The sequence below is a fragment of the Oryx dammah genome, unplaced genomic scaffold (genome assembly GCF_014754425.2).
Source record: "Oryx dammah isolate SB20612 unplaced genomic scaffold, SCBI_Odam_1.1 HiC_scaffold_5, whole genome shotgun sequence".
Lineage (NCBI taxonomy): Eukaryota > Metazoa > Chordata > Mammalia > Artiodactyla > Bovidae > Oryx > Oryx dammah.
This window is the reverse complement of record NW_024070189.1, coordinates 81,430,992-81,452,076: the sequence shown is the minus strand read 5'-3', so window position 1 is coordinate 81,452,076 and position 21,085 is coordinate 81,430,992.

The window sequence follows — 21,085 nt, the reverse complement described above, 5'->3', positions numbered from 1 at the left end:
ATTTTAAGTTAATCATAGAGTGATAATCTATAAATTAGGACAAAAGTATAAAGACTATTATAAACAGCATATTGGAGTGCTCTCATGGTTGGCTAATTCAGATGACCTGGTTGCCTACATCCAGGAATATGAGGCTCTGCAATGCTGCCTGTCCTTTACAGAAAAAAAAAAAAAAAAAAGTGAAAGAATTTTGAAAATAATTCATTCTAAAGTCAAAAAAGTCTATACTGGGCAAAATTATCACACATTTATTAAGTCATCAATTTGAGTTACTTGTGCACTGGTCTCCCTGATCCTGTACCTGTAAGCTCTCATACCTGCAAGGCAAGCACCAAGATTTCTGGAGCCACATTTCCTAGTAGACTGCAAAGAGTTGGTCTTGAAAGCACAGCATGAAGAGATGCTGGAAAAAGCATTCTCAGCAGTGGTAAGTGTACATTTCTTCTCTGTCAAAGATAATGATCTAATGATGTTTATCAATTGTGATGGTCATATTCAGTAGGCGAGAAAGCATACTAGCAAAATACCAGATGTTTAAAATTTTGGTCCATGAGGTTGGTGTGAACTTAATGAAGAATTCTAATGAGAAACTCAAAAATTAATTTGAATTATTCAGAATAAAAGGCTGACTATTTGCTTTACTTTCACTTAAAAATAATATAACATCCAAGAAACAGCAGTGATCGAAATGAACAGATTGGTTTGGCAGATTCTCCAAATTAGTTTAAAAGTGTATTTCAAACAATTTTCTTTTTATGAACAAGACTCTATTAACCTATAGAAGGAAATCCATAAGTAAATGTTCAAACTTAAAGAGTATACAGTCTTAAAGCTGAATAAATGGACAAATTTTCAGAGTCAATTCTTATTGCAGGAAATACCTTCCTTTAAATAACTGTGATAGTGACTGGATATAAAGGAAATTTGCTAAGATGGATACTTGGTGATGTCTGATAAATATGGTCATAATAAAAGCTACCTAGATCTACTATCCCTTTTCCTTTCTGCTTCTTCATTTAAGGAGACAAAAAGTTTCCTGTTACTGAATTGATCAGAGAAGTAGATTTTTGTGGGGTTAACAATGGACTTTTAGAGTAGAAGAAAAGAAACAAAGCAGTTGAACAGGGTGACGACTGAATTCCTCTGAAAAAGCTATCCATTATTCCTTCAGAATATTCTTCATTTCATGTTTGTATCTTCTCTATAGCAATTTGCCAAATAGGGTTCTCTGGCACACAGAGCAAAGACTGGAACCCAGTACTTCCAAGGGTCACTCTTTATAGTTATGGACAGATCACATTGCTAGAAAGAGCTTCCTTGGAGTACTGTGAAATATGTGTCCTGTAGCTTCTTCCAACAGATCCTACTTCTGCATTCAGGGCATCATGAGAAATATAAGCCTTTAAACTCAGCCCTCAGCCCATTCCTGGGAAGAAATGTGCTGGAACCAGACTGCCTTTCTATCCCCCAAATCCCTTTCTTCACCACTCAATGCCCTCCCCAATTCAGAATTCCTTCTAAAACTAATCCTCCTCCATGGCCCTCTCATCTGTCCCTCAATTAGTAAAGGAACTTGATCCAGTGATTAGTTGTTTTCTCACTTGAATCCCTAAATACCTTCCCTCTATTTTATTACTTCTTTTATGAATTTGCTCAGGTTTACCTTGCACCACATAAAATTAAATAAAGCCCCTCTTAGTCCTGCTACTTCCCAAACAACCACACAATCTTGGGCCTTTCTTTTTCTGTCAAGCTGTTTTATTAGATTTGTATAAACAGTCTATGTTTTACATTAATTTTTATAGGCTGCAAAGTTGCTATTCAGTATCCTACTTTATGGATTTGAAATAAACCTAGTAGTTGACAGAGTTCCAAAAGTAGGCAGTGGTTAAGTTTTGATAGGAACTAGTAAGTTGATGGTGTCTAATGGATGAATTCATACCTCTAGTCTAATCTCTTTATATTTATAAATAATCTTCTAAGAAGATTTTTGTATTTCATATTTAAATATCACATAACTCTCCTTCTGAAATTCAATCCTGCAAAATGAGAGTGAAGTCATACTATTGAAGATGTTGTAATCTGTTAGTTTTTTTGTGATGAGTAGAACATATTAATAATCTACCGAAATTTAAAAGGAAAATCCCAGTTACTACAGACAGTGTGAACGTCACTCAATATGTGTGTGGCAGAATGGATTATCTGATGCTGTTTGCACACTTGTTTTCCTTCCCTTTCTCACCCTTGAGAGATAGGAATCTTTGATAAGACAAAGTAAAAAGATAGAGACTGTTACCATGAAAGCATCAACATTTTCTATGAAAATATTTAATAGTCAGTATTTTTAAAATAAAAGTTTGTTTGTTTTGTGGATCTCTTACTCTGAATAACCTAAAATATATACACTCAATCCAAAGAATGTTGTAAAAAGCTCCTGGCCCTCCCTGACAAAACAGAAAATGAAAAAGAGAGCAGAAGAGTTAGAAAAGATCTGGGGAAATATGAGAATAAACCCCACTCTCCAAAAACAAATGCCAAAGAGAGCAAATTTGTGAAACAAGTGCAGTAAAGAGAATTACTCATAATATAAAAATAATTCTTCATTATGCAGAATGTCTAATAGAGTTCTCTTGAATAAAGAAATCCGCAGGCACTTCCAAAATGATTCATTCTTTGATGATTCAATTCTCTCAACATATACAAATAAAGTTAATTTGTATTGATGTACATTAAATTTCTCTGAAATCCAAATGTTCATATATTTTAATTGAGTTCTTTCTATAACAGGCAGTACTGTTCTAAAGTTCCCTAAATTCTGAGTATTATTTATAAAGTCAAATCTGCTTAAATCAGTTTCTTGTGATAGAAAAGACCATTACTAAAACCTTTGTGATTTGTGACCTATGATTGCTCTCTCTTAAATGTGATTCGAAGGTCAGGTCTAACTTAATGCCGTGGAACACAGCACAAATTCATTAGCTGTAGTGACACAGCTAAGATCCCACGAACATCTGTACCTCTGACCCAGAACTGTGAAGGAAATCCATCTCTCTGATGTTGCCAAGTCATTCTGGCCTGCATCAGTGAAGTCACAGAGGCCCTTAACGAGATAAGAGTTTACAATATTCACCAAAAAAATCCTGAAGTCCTGAAGTATGAATGCAGATCACAAGAAAAGGAAAAGTGCCACATATTTATTACCAGCAAATGAAGCCACTAATAAATGTCTTAACTCCATGAACTATGTAGTTTAAAAAGCAAGTGAAGAGTAGCCAACAATCAGGTTTAATTACGTGAGATCATGAAGTTTCTCAACTGGAAAAGATTTTGGAGTTAATTCAGCATAGTCTCTTGTTTCAGAATTAAGGTAACAAAAGACCAGAACATTTAAGTTATGCAAGATTGCACAGCTTGTTAGAGGCTGAGCAAGGCTAAGAGCTGTCTCCTGACTTCAGTCTATCCCGCTTTACCAACAAGTGGTTGTTAGACAACTTTTTATTCATAAGATGTCTTTAGGGCTTCCCTGGTGGCTCAGCTGGTAAAGAATCTGCCTGCAATGTGGGAGAACTGGATTCGATCCCTGGGTTAGGAAGATCCCCTGAGAAGGGAACAGCTAAAAGATGCTTACTCCTTGGAAGGAAAGTTATGACCAACCTAGATAGCATATTCAAAAGCAGAGATATTACTATGCCAACAGAGGTCCATCTAGTCAAGGCTATGGTTTTTCTAGTAGTCATGTATGGATGTGAGAGTTGGACTGTGAAGAAGGCTGAGCGCCAAAGAGTTGATGCTTTTGAGCTGTGGTGTTGGAGAAGACTCTTGAGAGTCCCTTGGACTGCAAGGAGATCCATCCCGTCTGTTCTGAAGGAGATCAGCCCTGGGATTTCTTTGGAGGGAATGATGCTAAAGCTGAAACTCCAGTACTTTGGCCACCTCATGCGAAGGGTTGACTCATTGGAAAAGACTTTGATGCTGGGAGGGATTGGGGGCAGGAGGAAAGGGGACAACAGAGGATGAGATGGCTGGATGGCATCACCAACTCGATGGAGATGAGTCTGAGTGAACTCCGGGAGTTGGTGATAGACAGGGAGGCCTGGCGTGCTGCAATTCATGGAGTCGCAAAGAGTCGGACACGACTGAGCGACTGAACTGACTGACCCACTCCAGTATTCTGGCCTGGAGAATTCCATAGACTATACAGAGTCAGACACGACTGAGCGACTTTCACTTCACTTCATGGAAAGTCAACTACAAAAAGCCTATATTCCACTAGACCATGCATTCTCAAACAAGGGCTATATCACCCCCAAAGGGGGTGAACATTGTTTTCTGGAGATAAAAATATTCTTAGCCATTAGGTATTACAATGGTCTGAGGCCTTCCTAAGGGCCACTATATATAATCAGATATACAAATACAGATGTCTGTGTCTTCATCATTGGATAATAGAGGACAAGCAAGAAGAAGTTACACTCTGTGCTCAGTTCTATGAAAAAGGTACATGTAAGGTGCTTTGGAATCTAGAAAAAAAGGCTTAGTGTAAAGGAAAATACTCTGAAAGTTCTCAGGATCTGAGTCCCACTTCTATTAACATTTACAGTATTTGAAAATTTTTCTAGTGAGATTCTCAAAGTCTCAGTTTTCTTACCTATAAATTACCTGCTGTACATGATTGGGGGAGAAAGAAAAGAAACAACATAAAGAAAGCAATAAACTGAAAATATGGCACAAACCAAAGAAGTTTCGATCTGTATCATTATATCTGTATCATTATTATGACTATCTGTTAATATTTCAGAAGCCATGAAGCTTAGACTAACCAGACTAAATTTATCAATTTATTCATTCGGCAATGTGTTCTTAGAGACGTTCTTAACTTCTTTTTCAAAATACTCTCCCCCTTTGTCTTTGCCCCCTGCCTCGTTTCATTCTCTTCAACTCTTCATGGTGCCCTGCCTTTGCCTTTAGCTCCCTGGTGATCTGTTTGTACCCTGCTCTGCCTACACAGGGATGCCTGAGCCAGTGGAATTGTTGGGATTCAGCACAAGTTTCACCATTAACTTATATTTTTGCCCTCCCATCCCCAAGATGGTAGACTAAGCTATCTCACTGACTTACATCTCCCCATAAGACCTTTAACTCTTTGAGGACATAGGTTCATTTATTCAAAAATTATTGGTCATTTACTCTATTGCAGGCCCTGCTCTAAGTGAACCATTCCAGGTATTATTCTTCAGTTGTGAATAAAACAAACAAAATGCCTGCCCTCTTGGACCCTGCATTCCCACAGGATAGAAAGACTGTACTGTAAACAAGTGACCCATAGAATTTGTTAATGGTAAATGTCTAAGAGGAAAAGCAAGTAATAAAGGGGGATAATAAGTATAGTTAGGAATATAAATTTAGGAAAGTGGTCACATAAAGTCACACACATGCACACATTTAAGAAAAAGATCTAGAAGAAATGAGGAAATGGGACATATTTAGGGAAGATGGGCTTCCCTGGTAGCTCAGCTGGTAAAGAATCTGCCTGTAATGCAGGTGACCCCAGTTCAATTCCTGGGTTGGGAAGATCCCCTGGAGAAAGGATAGAGTACCCACTCCACTATTCTTGGGCTTTCCTGGTGGCTTAGCTGGTAGAGAATCCACCTGCCATGCAGGAGACCTGGGTTCAATCCCTGGGTTGGGACCATCCCCTGCATGGCAACCCACTCCAGTATTCTTGCCTGGAGAATCCCCTGGACAGAGGAGCCTGGTGGCCTACAGTCCATGGGGATATGACTGAGCAACTAAGCACACAGCAGAGTTATATCCTTAGAGCTGAGAGGTACATTTTTATGACTACCGCTAGGCCAGATATGTAGGCTACATAGATCATTTTTAGGATATTGGCTTTTACGCTGAAGGAATCATGTCTTATGATTCTTAATACCACAGGTACTGGGCCCCATGTCTAAAATATATTAAGTATCGAATAAATGACTGATGGACAAACCAGTTCAATCAATAAGACATGCACACAAGCAATTAAATGACATACAAAAACTGGCTTTTTGATGTCCTGTTTAGACAGATACACATAGAATATGTATTCTGTTCTATTCAGATAAACATAGAACCCATTGCAGATAATATCATTTAAAGAAATCAGAGCAGAATATATGGCTTTAAACCTGTCAACAGTGTGTTAATAGACAATAATTACAATTCATTGAGGAAGTTGGGGAGAGGTGTAGGCAAAATGAAGTGTTAGGGGAAGCTTCAGACTGTTGGACAGCAACTAGAATTGTTAGATATAACCAATAAATAAAAATATAAATCAACTAAAACTCTGGATGCCGATTTAGGTTTGTATTTCAGATAAATAAGTAATTTTTAGTATAAACATGTCCCATCAACATGTAACTGGGTGTTCCGTATTTTATGTAATTTATTGGAGGCAAGGCTACCTCCAATGAACGTGAACGTGAAACTCGCTCAGTCGTGTCTGACTCTTTGCAAACCCATGGACTATACAGTCCATGGAATTCTCCAGGCCAGAATACTGGAGTGGGTAGCCTTTCCCTTCTCCAGGGGATCTTCTCAACCCAGGGATTGAACCCAGGTCTTCCATATTGCAGGCAGATTCTTTACCAGCTGAGCTACAAGGGAAGCCCCTACCTCCAATATACAAGAGTTAAATGGAACCTCAGTGTCAAAATTAAATTCATGACATGTCCTGACTGCTCTAAATTCTCACCTAAGCAGTCTGATTGAGATGATTCAGGAATGAGTCAAAATAATCAAACTTCTACCTACAGTTATTTTTATCCCATAATTTTATTATCTTGTTCTATATATTATATAATATATATTAATATAATAGCACAAAGTGTGTATATTTGCATAAAATTTATAGATAGATAGATAGATATAAAAATTTTTGTACCTGAGTATCAAAACCTTTATTCCTGATAAGGAAGAAGAATCAAAAAAGTTGGAGACTGCAGTTCTACTCAATAGAGAAGTAGCACTGAGAATTTATAAAACTGACCAGATATGCTGAAATAACTTTCTTATCACAGAATAGCTGATAATACACTAGGATAAATCCCTGTGGGGTAATGACCTTCAAACAATTTATCTGATGCATTCTTCATCTTACTTAGGAAAACAGTAAGTTTGTTTGGACTTGATCCATACACTTCACATGGTTAGTCATATTTGGTTGTTTGCTCCAAAAATCGCCTGTCCGTGATTCAAAACTGAAAAGATAAAGATGTGGAAATAAAATAAGAAGCCACAAGCCACTTCCACTGTGCAGAGTGACAGTATTGTAATACCACAGAATCTAGAGACAGATGGTTGCTTATAGCAGACATCAATCTTCGATGAGAATAAATTTAGGATAATGCCCCTCTTTGGTAATGGACATGTCTTTGCAAAGTTATTGCTGACAGCATCTTCTAACATGCTGGTTTGCTAAGACAAGATTTTTATTGCATCTAATCTTGTCATAAGGCATGAAAAAAATAGTTGGGTACATGTTTTTCATGTATAGTTTTTACAAGAATTGCTGGCATTAGAGAGTGGCTAAATTGTTTTCCATATTTTATGGCACATTTTTAATGTTCCACCGCACACAGCATTGATCACTCAGTCCATTATCTTATTATGATATCCTGAAAGGAGACACTTCCTTTGGGAAAAGCTATTATTTGAAATGAGATGAAGGCTCTGACTACATAGGACAAAGGGGGATGGGATTTATTGAGCAGCTGCTTAATTTCATCAAGGAAAATAGCCAGAAAAAAAATCTAAATGTAGATATATATTTTTTCAAAGTGTCTGACCTATCCTAATATGCTTTGTTGTCTGAGTATCTTCTAAGTATCTTCTGAATTAGACACTTCTCAGTAGCTCAAAGTGTCCCCAGTAAGGACACAAACAACTTTCATTATATATATATTTTATATATATATACACACACACACATATATATACATATATATATATATTTTACTGTTGTATACATTAGGAAATATGGTTGTCATTATCAGAGTTCCAATAGAAAAATAGAGAGACTTTGACATGGGGACAGTTTGTAGAGGAGCTTCAGAGATACACAAGTGATGTGGAACTTCCCAGAGATTAACACCAGTAGAAAGTGGTATTTCCAGACTGAGGCCATCTAGCTGGAACTAGACCCGTCCTAGGGGGCTATCTGTGGGAGCTGAGACCATGAAAAGGAGAGGTTTTCCAATAGAGCTGAAATCACTGTAAAGATACAGCACTTGGAGGAGACACCACTGAAGTGAAGTGAGAAAATACTTAATTCTCCCCTCCTCCTATCCTTCAGTTTCCAGCAGTTCTTCTCCTTGGAAGGATGCTTTGTAAATGCAGTTCCCAGTAACACAGAGCCTAGGGAAAGGCAGGGAGTGAAGCTGGGAGCCAGAAGGTAATCAGATAACGTAAACACATCAAAATAGTTTCTTTTCTTCTGCACTTCTTTTAATATGCTTCTGAGCATTGCAAACTCTTTTCTACACTTACAGATACAATATTTTCCCAAGCAGTAAACTTTGAAATCTTTATCAGCAGGGGTAAAGGTCAAAGTGGAGGTTGGAAGGTGGGTAGAAGACACAGTTTGAAAAACTATTGTGAGATGGCTTTGCAGACTCCTAATGCACTTTTGCTTTAAAAAAATGTAACCAGATAGGGAAATGGTGGACCCTCCACTGTATTCTGCACCTGTTACAATCTCAGAAGCAATGCAAGGTACTTTTCCACTTGTCACTTGAACTTCAGAAGGGCCTAAATGGGAAATTTATGTCTCTGTAAAAATATAACTTATATGCAGAATACATCATGAGAAATGCTGGGGTGGATGAAGCACAAGCTGGAATCAGGATCACTGGGAGAAATATCAATAACCTCAGATACACAAATGACACCACCCTTATGGCAGAAAGTGAAAAAGAACTAAAGAGCCTCTTGATGAAAGTGAAAGAGGAGCGTGAAAAAGGTGGCTTAAAGCTCAACATTCAGAAAACTAAGATCATGGCATCCGGTCCCATCACTTCATGGCAAATAGATGGGGAAACAGTGGAAACAGTGTCAGACTTTATTTTAGGGGGCTCCAAAATCACTGCAGATGGTGATTGCAGCCATGAAAAGTTATGACCAACCCAGCTGAGCACCAAAGAACTGATGCTTTTAAACTGTGGTGTTGGAGAAGACTCTTGAGAGTCCCTTGGACTGCAAGGATATCCAACCAGTCCATTCTAAAGGAGATCAGCCCTGGAATTTCTTTGGAAGGAATGATGCTAAAGCTGAAACTCCAGTACTTTGGCCACCTCATGTGAAGAGTTGACTCATTGGAGAAGACTTCGATGCTGGGAGGGATTGGGGGCAGGAGGAAAAGGGGACAGCAGAGGATGAGATGGCTGGATGGCATCACTGACTCGATGGACGTGAGTCTGAGTGAACTCCGGGAGTTGGTGATGGACAGGGAGGCCTGGTGTGCTGCGATTCATAGTGTCACAAAGATTTGGACACAAAAGATGGGCTTGATAAACGACAAAAGTGCTATGGACCTAACAGAAGCAGAAGATGTTAAGAAGAGGTGGCAAGAATACATGGAAGAACTGTACAAAAAAGATCTTCACGACCCAGATAATCATGATGGTGTGACCACTCACCTAGAGCCAGACATCCCAGAATGTGAAGTCAAGTGGGCCTTAGAAAGCATCACTACGAACAAAGCTCGTGGAGGTGATGGCATTCCAGTTGAGCTGTTTCAAATCCTGAAAGATGGTGCTGTGAAAGTGCTGCACTCAATATGCCAGCAAATTTGGAAAACTCAGCAGTGGCCACAGGACTAGAAAAGGTCAGTTTTCATTCCAATCCCAAAGAAAGGCAATGCCAAAGAATGTTCAAATTACTGCACAATTGCACTCATCTCATACGCTAGTAAAGTAATGCTCAAAATTCTCCAAGTGAGGCTTCAGCAATATGTGAACCGTGAACTTCCTGATGTTCAAGCTGGTTTTAGAAAAGGCAAAGGAACCAGAGATCAAATTGCCAACATCCGCTGGATCATGGAAAAAGCAAGAGAGTTCCAGAAAAACATCTATTTCTGCTTTATTGACTATGCCAAAGCCTTTGGCTGTGTGGATCACAATAAGCTGTGGAAAATTCTGAAAGAGATGGGAATACCAGACCACCTGACCTGCCTCTTGAGAAATCCATATGCAGGCAAGGAAGCAACAGTAAGAACTGGACATGGAACAACATACTGGTTCCAAATAGGAAAAGGAGTATGTCAAGGCTGTAAATTGTTACCCTGCTTATTTAACTTCTATGCAGAGTACATCATGAGAAGCGCTGGACTGGAAGAAACTCAAGCTGGAATCAAGATTGCCAGAAGAAATATCAATCACCTCAGATATGCAGATGACACCACCCTGATGGCAGAAAGTGAAGAGGAACTAAAAAGCCTCTTGATGAAAGTGAAAGAGGAGAGTGAAATAGTAGACTTAAATTCAACATTCAGAAAACGAAGATCATGGCATCTGGTCCCATCACTTCATGGGAAATAGATGGGGAAACAGTAGAAACGCTGTTAGACTTTATTTTTCTGGGCTCCAAAATCACTGCAGATGGTGACTGCAGCCATGAAATTAAAAGACGCTTACTCCTTGGAAGGAAAGTTATGACCAACCTAGATAGCATATTAAAAAGCAGAGACATTACTTTGCCAACAAAGGTCCCTCTAGTCAAAGCTATGGTTTTTCCAGTAGTCATGTATGGATGTGAGAGTTGGACTGTGAAGAAGGCTGAGTGCCAAAGAATTGATGCTTTTGAACTGTGGTGTTGGAGAAGACTCTTGAGAGTCCCTTGGACTGCAAGGAGATCCAACCAGTCCATTCTGAAGGAGATCAACCCTGGGATTTCTTTGAAAGGAATGATGCTAAAGCTGAAACTCCAGTACTCTGGCCACCTCATGCGAAGAGTTGACTCATTGGAAAAGACTTTGATGCTGGAAGGGATTGGGGGCAGGAGGAGAAGGGGACAACAGAGGATGAGATGGCTGGATGGCATCACTGACTCGATGGACACAAGTCTGAGTGAAGTCCGGTAGTTGGTGATGGACAGGGAGGCCTGGCGTGCTGCGATTCATGGGGTTGCAAAAAGTCGGACATGACTGAGCGACTGAACTGAACTGTACGAGATGACAGGCACTACTGTAAGTGTTCTACTTGAATTAATTCAAGCCTTGCTATAAACCTGTAAATCAGTTTTATTATTATCTCCATTTGACAAATGAGGAAATGGAGTCAAAGAATATTTACATAACTTGTCTAAATGCGTTGAACTGCTGCTGCTGCTAAGTTGCTTCAGTCGTGTCAGACTCTGTGTAACCCCATAGATGGCAGCCCACCAGGCTCCCCCATCCCTGGGATTCTCCAGGCAAGAACACTGGAATGGGTTGCCATTTCCTTCTCCAGTGCATGAAAGTGAAACGTGAAAGTGAAGTCACTGTCGTATCTGACTCTTAGCCACCCCATGGACTGCAGCCTACCAGGTTCCTCTGTCCATCAAGAGTCCTAATATAAGACTTTCCAATATACCATGATGACTTTGTGGATTCATGGCTCAAAATTGTATGTAGTTCTTTGTACTAGAAATTTCCTAATGAATAGTTGTGATTATTTCTCTTGAGGAAAGGCAAAATTATAGTCATGCTAAATATATGTGTGTTAAAATATTGAATGGATTTGAGTATACCTATGTTCTTTTGAATAAAGAATTTGATCTTTTTTTTTTTTTTTACTGGATCACAGCATCTGTTCATATATATTTTTGGCACTCCAGTATTAAAGTACAATTTTCTTAAGCAAGATAAAAGTGTGGAAATAATGATATTAGAATGTTTGTTTCTTGGAATATAAAACCCCAGGGGAAGGGACTGGTGCAAATCTCTTCTGGGTGCTGTAATAACCCTGGGCTTAGTCAAGTTATAGAAACACAAAGTACCCATCTTGTTTTCTCAGACTTGCATTTGAGGGCTAATTCAGTGTCTTTGTCTGTAAGCGATTAGCACTAGACAAATTAGAGGATAACGACTGCCATCCACCAGATGCCAGCCATCTCCATTATGAAGAATGTTAAGACCATGAGTTTATCCTGTCTTTGGGCAATGGGTGGAGAATAAGAAAGTTTGTTGTTGTTGTTGTTGTTGTTTTTATCATTTTTATTCATCTACTTCCCTGTCCACTACAACCAATATGTGGTTACTTCTCTTTTTGTAAATAAAACTTCATGAACAGGTCAGGATGATCCTAAGCTCTTATCCTAATTCCTTTGGCTAATTTAAAAATTCATTGTAATGCTCTCTTTTTAAATTTACTTATCTGTGCAAATTTTGCTACCTCCAGGAAATCCACATTTTTCTACTATTCACTGCAGGGGGAGGCCTTGATATTTGCCTGAACCTGTCATGAGCAACTGTAACTTCTCATAGTCTTTGTCTCTACTCTTTTTATCATCTTTTGTGATTTTTTTTTGATAGGTCACTATCTTATCTCCTAGCATAAATGTTACAGATTTATCTAATACATTTAATATATTTAACCTTTAATCCAGACAAGTATAAGTTTTGTTTTTTGACAAGCAGCCCCATTTTCCCCAGTGTCACTGAAACAGTGACACTGAAGGGGTCACGGGGGCTTATTTGCTGTGTTCATCTGCAGTCCATCTCTTTTTGATCCTACTTAGGATTCTCCAGACCAGCAGCTATGGTAACAGACATTAAGCTTCTTTTGTGCAGTTGGCAAACTGATATTTTCCTGGCCAGGCCTCAAGGCTCTGACTGTTTGCCATGTCCCTGTCCCTTCTGAAGGCATGACTGCTTCCTTGAGCAGCTGTCATCACGCTTTGTCCTTGGGCAACTGTCCCCCTCTCATATTCAAGCTGGATTGACTTCTGAGCAGCGACCTGGCTGTAAAACTTGGTTAATGATAAATCCTTCCCTGGAGAGGGAAGAACTGGCCCAATCCGATCTTCTTGTGGAGTGTTTGAATGTGAAGCACAGAAAAAGAAAGGCCAGTAATAGAGCAGCATAGAAAATGAGGCCAGAGAGAAAGTAGTGAGCACAAATAGAAGCAACTAGAGGTTAAACACATGAAGGGGAGAGCAAAAGTTGTAGCCACACTTAGGAGCAGGTGAAAAAATCCAAGAGGCAGAGGCCAGGGAAGCTGGCTCATGGGAATGTCTGTTGTTGGAACTCTGGAGCTGGAGTACCTGGGCTCGTGTTCTGGGACTCCCCCAAAATCTGTGTGCATCAGACAAATCCATTTTCTGTGCCTCCATGCTTCAGGGCGTTTCCTTATAATAAACCCATTTCAGCATGGTAACAAAGATCCTGTCATCGGTGCTGCTTTTGGTCTGAAAGAGGCCACGTGGCCATCATAATCTTAGACAGGATACTCATACATACTCCTCACCTTTTCAACAATTTAATGCAAACTTCTCTTGCTTTTGATCCTAGACTTCTGGTGGGTAAAAAATATGCATTTGTATACCAAAAGCCAAATCCTTTGTTGCTGAATGGTCTAAGTATAAAATAATGAACACCCTAATCATAAAGAAATGTATCCCTAAGGTGCTAAAGACATAGGTTTTCTTTTATTATAATATAGAACAACAATATAATCTCTTGTTCTTCTCTGATCTTTTGCATTTCTGTTGTAAACTTTTGTTAGGACAAGAGAATGGATATTAATAACTACTTTAGGCTCTGTAGGGAAGGACAAAGTTTTCCTCAATCCTCATCGGGACCTGGCTGGGTCTAAAAAGTAAACTGACAAAGAGAGATTAACCGGAGAAAAGTATACGAGTTTATTTAATGCAAGTTTTGTATGACATGGGAGCTTTCAGAAGGAAATGAAGACCCAAAGAAACAAGCCTGTGTTTTTTCAGGCTAGCTTTGAGGAAGGGTGGATAGTCAATGGAGGAATAGAACAGGTTAAGGAATATGAGGTAATTGTAGTGAATTAGGGGACAACACAAGCTGGAATCAAGATTGCTGGGAGAAATATCAGTAACCTCAGATATGCAGATGATACCACCCTTATGGCAGAAAGTGAAGAGGAACTAAAAAGCCTCTTGATGAAAGTGAAAGTGGAGAGTGAAAAAGTTGGCTTAAAGCTCAACATTCAGAAAACGAAGATTATGGCATCTGGCCCCATCATTTCATGGCAAATAGATGGGGAAACAGTAGAAACAGTGTCAGACTTTATTTTTTGGGGCTCCAAAATCAATGCAGATGGTGACTGCAGCCATGAAATTAAAAGATGCTTACTCCTTGGAAGAAAAGTTATGACCAACCTATATAGTATATTCAAAAGCAGAGACATTACTTTGCTGACTAAGGTCTGTCTAGTCAAGGCTATGGTTTTTCCTGTGGTCATGTATGGATGTGAGAGCTGGACTGTGAAGAAGGCTGAGCGCCAAAGAATTGATGCTTTTGAACTGTGGTGTTGGAGAAGACTCTTGAGAGTCCCTTGGACTGCAGGAAGATCCAGCCAGTCCATTCTGAAGGAGATCAGCCCTGGGATTTCTTTGGAAGGAATGATGCTAAAGCTGAAACTCCAGTACTTTGGCCACCTCATGCGAAGAGTTGACTCATTGGAAAAGACTGTGATGCTGGGAGGGATTGGGGGCAGGAGGAGAAGGGGACGACAGAGGATGAGATGGCTGGATGGCATCACTGACTCGATGGACGTGAGTCTGAGTGAACTCTGGGAGTTGGTGATGGACAGGGAGGCCTGGCATGCTGCGATTCATGGGGTTGCAAAGAGTCAGACACGACTGAGTGACTGAACTGAACTGAGGGGACACTTAGCAAGGCTTGCCTTTTAGGATTCTTCTTGGTGTCCCTTTGTCTTTGATTATAAAATGATCCTTCCCTCTGGGTATGCAGAGGGTACCTCTCACATGAAGACTTTATAACCTGCATGGAGGAGCCTGGTGGGCTGCAGTCCATGGCGTCCCTAAGAGTCAGACACGACTGAACAACTTCACTTTCACTTTTCACTTTCATGCATTGGAGAAGGAAATGGCAACCCACTCCAGTGTTCTAGCCTGGAGAATCCCAGGGACGGGGAGCCTAGTGGGCTGCCGTCTATGGGGTCACACAGAGTCAGACACGACTGAAACGATTTAGCAGCAGCAGCAGCAGCAGGGAAGAGGGGTGAGTGGGAAGAAGGTCAGAATGACTTCCCTGCTTCTGCAGAAAACACTTTTAGCTTAAAATATTTTCCTAAAGTATTCCAGAGAATGTTTCTGAGCAATGTAAACAGTTGCTATGAAGAATAGGTGATCAACTCATTATGAAAAAGCTGTGAAATGAGAGATTTAGTAAAATGATCTTCCCAACTTTTTTGTTCATATATTTTTCATGAAGGGTATCTGTGGAACCTACCTAGAGAAATGAAATACTATTTTATGGCATCCTTGGTAGAGTCTAGGATTTTATTGTTTATATAAACTTTTTGAAGCGAAAGTGTTAGTCACTTGGTTGTACCTGACTCTTTTTGACACTGTGGACTACAGCCCATCAGGCTCCTCTGTCCATGGAATAGTCTAAGGAAAGAATACTGGAGTGGGTAGCCATTCCCTTCTCTGAGGATCTTCCCAAATCAGAGACTGAACCTGGATTGGGTCTGCTTTGCAGGCAGATTCTTTACCATTTGAGCCAACTTTTTAATGAACTATAATAAACTCAAAGAGAGTCACAGAATTATGAATTTACCAGCTCAAGAGATTTTTGTAAAGTGGACATTCTTGTGTAACCACCACTCAGATCAAGAAAAAAAAAGCACCAATATTATACCAGAAACTCTGTATTACCCAGCTCTTTGAGCACTATGCCCATACAACTAACAACCATCCTGATTTATAGCACAGAGATTAGTTTCAACTGTTTTTTAGCTTTGTATAAATGGAGTCATTTAGTATGTGCTCTGTGTGTTTAGCTTTTATACTCTGTGGAATTTCTCTGTACTATTAAATGTAGCAGAAGCAACTTCCTCTTTATGTTTGCATAGTATTCCATTGTATAACTATATCATAATTTATGTATCCATTCTGTTGATGGGCATTTGGGTTGTTTTCAGTTGGGAGATAATACACATAATGCTACTCTGAAGCTTATTGTACATTTTTCCAATGTATATCTATAGTGTTTGTTGTTGGATAAATACCTTGGAGTAGAGTCATGGGTTTGGAGAAGGGCACAGCAACCACTCCAGTGTTCTTGCCTGGAGAATCCCTTAGACAGAGGAGCCTGATGGGCTGCAGTCCATGGGGCTGCAAAGAGTTGGACATGGCTGTATAGTCTTAGCATATGCCCAGAGACATAGGTTATGCATAAGCTCAGATAAGATTCTAAGAAACATTTATGACAGTGCAAATTGCTCTACATTCTTCTCAATATTTGGCAAAGTCAGTCTTTTAAACTGTATCCATCCTAATGGATGTATTCCCCAGATAGCTAATGTTTATTGACCATGGGGAGATCTATTTGTGTATGTGTGAACTGTCTGTTTGGGTCTCCTGTCCACTTTTTAATTTCATTTTCTGCCATTTTTATATTGATTAGTCAGAGTTATGTGTTCTGAGTATGAGTCTTTTATCAATTACATGTACTGAAAATATATTTTCCTGTTTCTTGTGTTGGCTTTTCACTTTGTTAATGGTATCTCTTCTTTAAGAGTAGCTCTTAATGAAGTAAAATTTATGAATTAGCACAACATACTTTGACCTGATTACTGCTCATGTCATATTGCTCTGATGTCTTTATGAAACAGTCCTTAATAAATAGTTCATTTGCTGGTTTAATTGAGAATTTTTAGCCTATTATCAGATTTATGAAATTTAGGATGTTTCCCTATAGATGCCTTTCCTCTTCCTTACCCATTTCAAAGCCATAATGCCATTTATTTAGACCCCTCTCATAAAGTTACAATATTTTCTCATAATTTGATTTGTATGATAAAACAACTTACTACCCAGATGGTTCTGTCAAAAATGTGAGTTTCTCTGGACATCCCTTCTTTCATGGCAGTTACAAATATCCTATGTGTAATGTACGCTGGCACCATTCCTTGTGGGACCACAATGTTCCCCTTTTTCATTCAAAATGGTTCATTCTTTTGCTTATTCAACAAACACTAATGGAGTGACTACTTTAAGTTAAGCACTGTACAAGACACTTGTATGTAGTAGTATGCAATATTGAACACAACATTTACCTTCATGCAGTTTACAGTCCAGAGGGAGAGACAGACATATCATCAATTATTATACTCATTTATATAAAGTAATTTTGGCTGGGTCTGTAAAGGAAAAGTATCATTGTCAAGGGATGGTCATTTTTCCAGGGAAGTGTATCAAGGGCTTTGTTTTTCTTTGTGGATCAGGCACAGGGATGTTAAGAAAATAATGATCCATGATTCCCAGGAGTTTGGACATAAAGAATTACTCCAACTCAGTGAGTACACCAATTGACAACATGGTAGGTAGTTTGTGGTCTGCTTAAGTGAGGAACATGGGGACTCTAGCCAGACCAAGAAAATCAGGGGGTGTTAACTTTGCAATATTATGTTGCAAGCTGCCAATCCTCATTCTGTAGAGTAAAGATTTGTTTTGAAAGAATTCCTGCACTAAAACTTTTATTATAATTTCTTCCAACTGATGGTTGATGGGATAAAATGTGTTTCATGAATATTTCAAGATGTATTTTTCCTATTCAGGAAATACTGAGAGAAAGTCTGTTTGTTTGTTTGTTTCATTTTGGGCCATTCTACCTACCTTTCCTAAGAATATGTGGGTTTTTAAATAAAAAATTTTAACTTGTGAAAACGTTTCCAGCAGTAGAGATTTTGTAATTTTCTAACCTCTTATTTTCATGTCTTCTTAGAAGCCAACAGTCTTTAGTCTACTTAATATGAGAGAAGCCACATAATTATTTGCATCCAGGAATGTCTATAGGGAAAAAATCTGCTTATATCTTAGCAAATGAATTATTTTTCCTTTTCCTTTTGTTATTTTTATCTGCATTTTCATCAGGCATACAATCCATATTGTCAAATGGTTTGCAGAGCAGGCTTCATTTTCAACATAGTTATTTTCAGAATATCCTTTTATCTGATAATTTAACTGCCTGATGTCATATAGATATGTTATTAGCTTATTTCAAATGACTGATTTTGGCATCCTATTTCTTATAACATGGTAGCTTATTAGCTATAGTACCAACAACACCTTTTAAAATAATAGTTTTTTTTTCCCCTTGTTATTAAGAACTGGAAGAAACACAAGCTGGAATCACGATTGCCGGGAGAAATATCAATAACCTCAGATATGCAGATGACACTACCCTTATGGCAGAAAGTGAAGAGGAGCTAAAAAGCATCTTGATGAAAGTAAAAGAGGAGAGTGAAAAAGTTGGCTTAAAGCTCAACATTCAGAAAACGAAGATCATGGCATCCGGTCCCATCACTTCATGGCAAATAGATGGGGAAACAGTAGAAACAGTGTCAGACTTTATTTTGGGGGGCTCCAAAATCACTGCAGATGGTGACTGCAGCCATGAAATTAAAAGACGCTTACTCCTTGGAAGAAAAATTATGACCAACCTAGATAGTATATTCAAAAGCAGAGACATTACTTTGCCAACAAAGGTCCGTCTAGTCAAGGCTATGGTTTTCCCAGTGGTCATGTATGGATGTGAGAGTTGGACTGTGAAGAAGGCTGAGTACTGAAGAATTGATGCTTTTGAACTGTGGTGTTGGAGAAGACTCTTGAGAGTCCCTTGGACTGCAAGGAGATCCAGCCAGTCCATTCTGAAGGAGATCAGCCCTGGGATTTCTTTGGAAGGAATGATGCTAAAGCTGAAACTCCAGTACTTTGGCCACCTCATGAAAAGAGTTGACTCATTGGAAAAGACTCTGATGCTGGGAGGGATTGGTGGCAGGAGGAGAAGGGGACGACAGAGGATGAGATGCCTGGATGGCATCACCAACTCGATGGACATGAGTTTGAGTGAACTCCAGGAGATGGTGATGGACAGGGAGGCCTGGCATGCTGCGATTCATAGGATCACAAAGAGTGAGACACGACTGAGCGACTGAACTGATTAAGAACTCCTTATTGGGAAGAGTGACTTAAATAAGAAAATTTAAAAATTATCTTATTTTTAGAAATGTGATGTATATTCTATTGCTGTTTATTTTACTATAACATATTTATTTATAAGTGTCATACTCTGATGGAACAGAAACAAAAATTAACCAAATATTTTAAATGTGTGCTGAAAATATAGAAAAATTGGATTTGTATTAAAAGGTCATCCAATTGATAGTATAGGTTAAAATAGTTGAAAGTGCAGTTTTTGTGTCAATGTACAGATCAAACAACATATATTTTGTTTGAATTATCACATGGTTTGCTGGTACTTTCTAATATGTGCATCCTTAAATGAAAACCAACCATTCGGTATCATTTCTTCATCTATTCATTCAGCAATTATTTGTTGAGGATCTAGTATCTGCCAATGTTTTTCACAACCTAAGGGTCCAGTAGTAAAACAAATAATAGTCTTTCCTTTCATGAGCTCACAAACTAGTGAAAAGGGCAGAATCTGAATACACTATTATACATCTAAGGGTAGTGAGCTACTTTTACCCTTCACACTCTTTTACTCTTCCGATCTGGCACAGATAGAATCAAGGACACATAGAGAGGCTAAAGGGAATAAATCTTGTTAAGATCTGAGGTTCTTATTGTCCTGAAGTCACACGGCAATGAGGCTAAACCACAGGGTGGTTATTCCTTCTTCTGTTACTACACAATGGAATCCAAAACTCAACCTCCCTTTCCTATCCCCCTATCAGCTGAGTCCAAGAATTCCAGGAGCCATAGCAAAGGGGAAGACAGAAGGAGGTTTCCCTATTGCTTAGAGAGACATGATGGATTGATGTATCTACATGGCTGGATGTTAAATTTGGAAACATACACTAACCATGCATGTTTAAAAGTGTTTAGTACAAGTTGTCCTACTTGTCTCCCATTTACTTCCCATTACATACAAGGGTATGTTGAGTGACATAGAATCAACTCTTTCAGACATCTTGAGGACTTCTGGTGCATTATGACCAAAGAATAAGCTAACACAATTGTGCATCTGGCTGTATGAATGTATTCCCCAAATATAACTGTGTGTTCAAATGTCTCTGTGCATTTTTAATTTATAGTCCTCTTGCTTGTTCCCTGCTGTATCTGAGAAGACCCTGGAATCGTGTCTCTTAGCTGCACCCACTCTAGAATCAGCTGGGCATTTTTAAAAACTTTGCCTCCTGCATTTCACTCCAGAGAACCTAGTTTGGGTGTGCAATGTGTTCTGTGCACATTCCAAACCATTGTGTTATAACTGTAAGCAATGTACTTGGAACTTAAACTCTACAGATTAATTACTGGTGTGCCTTGTTTTTCTATCCTCTCCCAATACTAATGTCTGAGATAGAGCTTCTACAAAGCTCTCTGGTTCTACCCCTCCATTCACAAATTATTGCTTCTCATATGCATCCCTGATTTTCATGGCCTATGAAGGGAACTTCAAATGCCTCTGAGAAACTCTGCTTATAGCTTTATAACACAAAAGGAATGGAAGTAAACATCATTAGGATAACAATTTTATTACAAAAAGTACTGTTGTCTGCTGTATTTATATTCTCAAAACTATGCCTCTTCTTATAGTGAATATGTATAAACCTTACCTCATAACATAGATAAAATTGCATAAAGTTTCTAGTTGAAATTAGAAACTCCAATTGAGTGGAAGTGACAAATAGATTCAAGGGATTGGATCTGATAGAGCACCTGAAGAACTATGGACGGAGGTTCATGACATTGTTCAGGAGGCAGTGATCAAGACCATCCACAAGAAAAAGAAAGGCAAAACAGTTGTCTGTGGAGGCCTTACAAATAGCTGTGAATGGAAGAGAAGAAAGAGCAAAGGAGAAAAAAAAAGATATAAGCA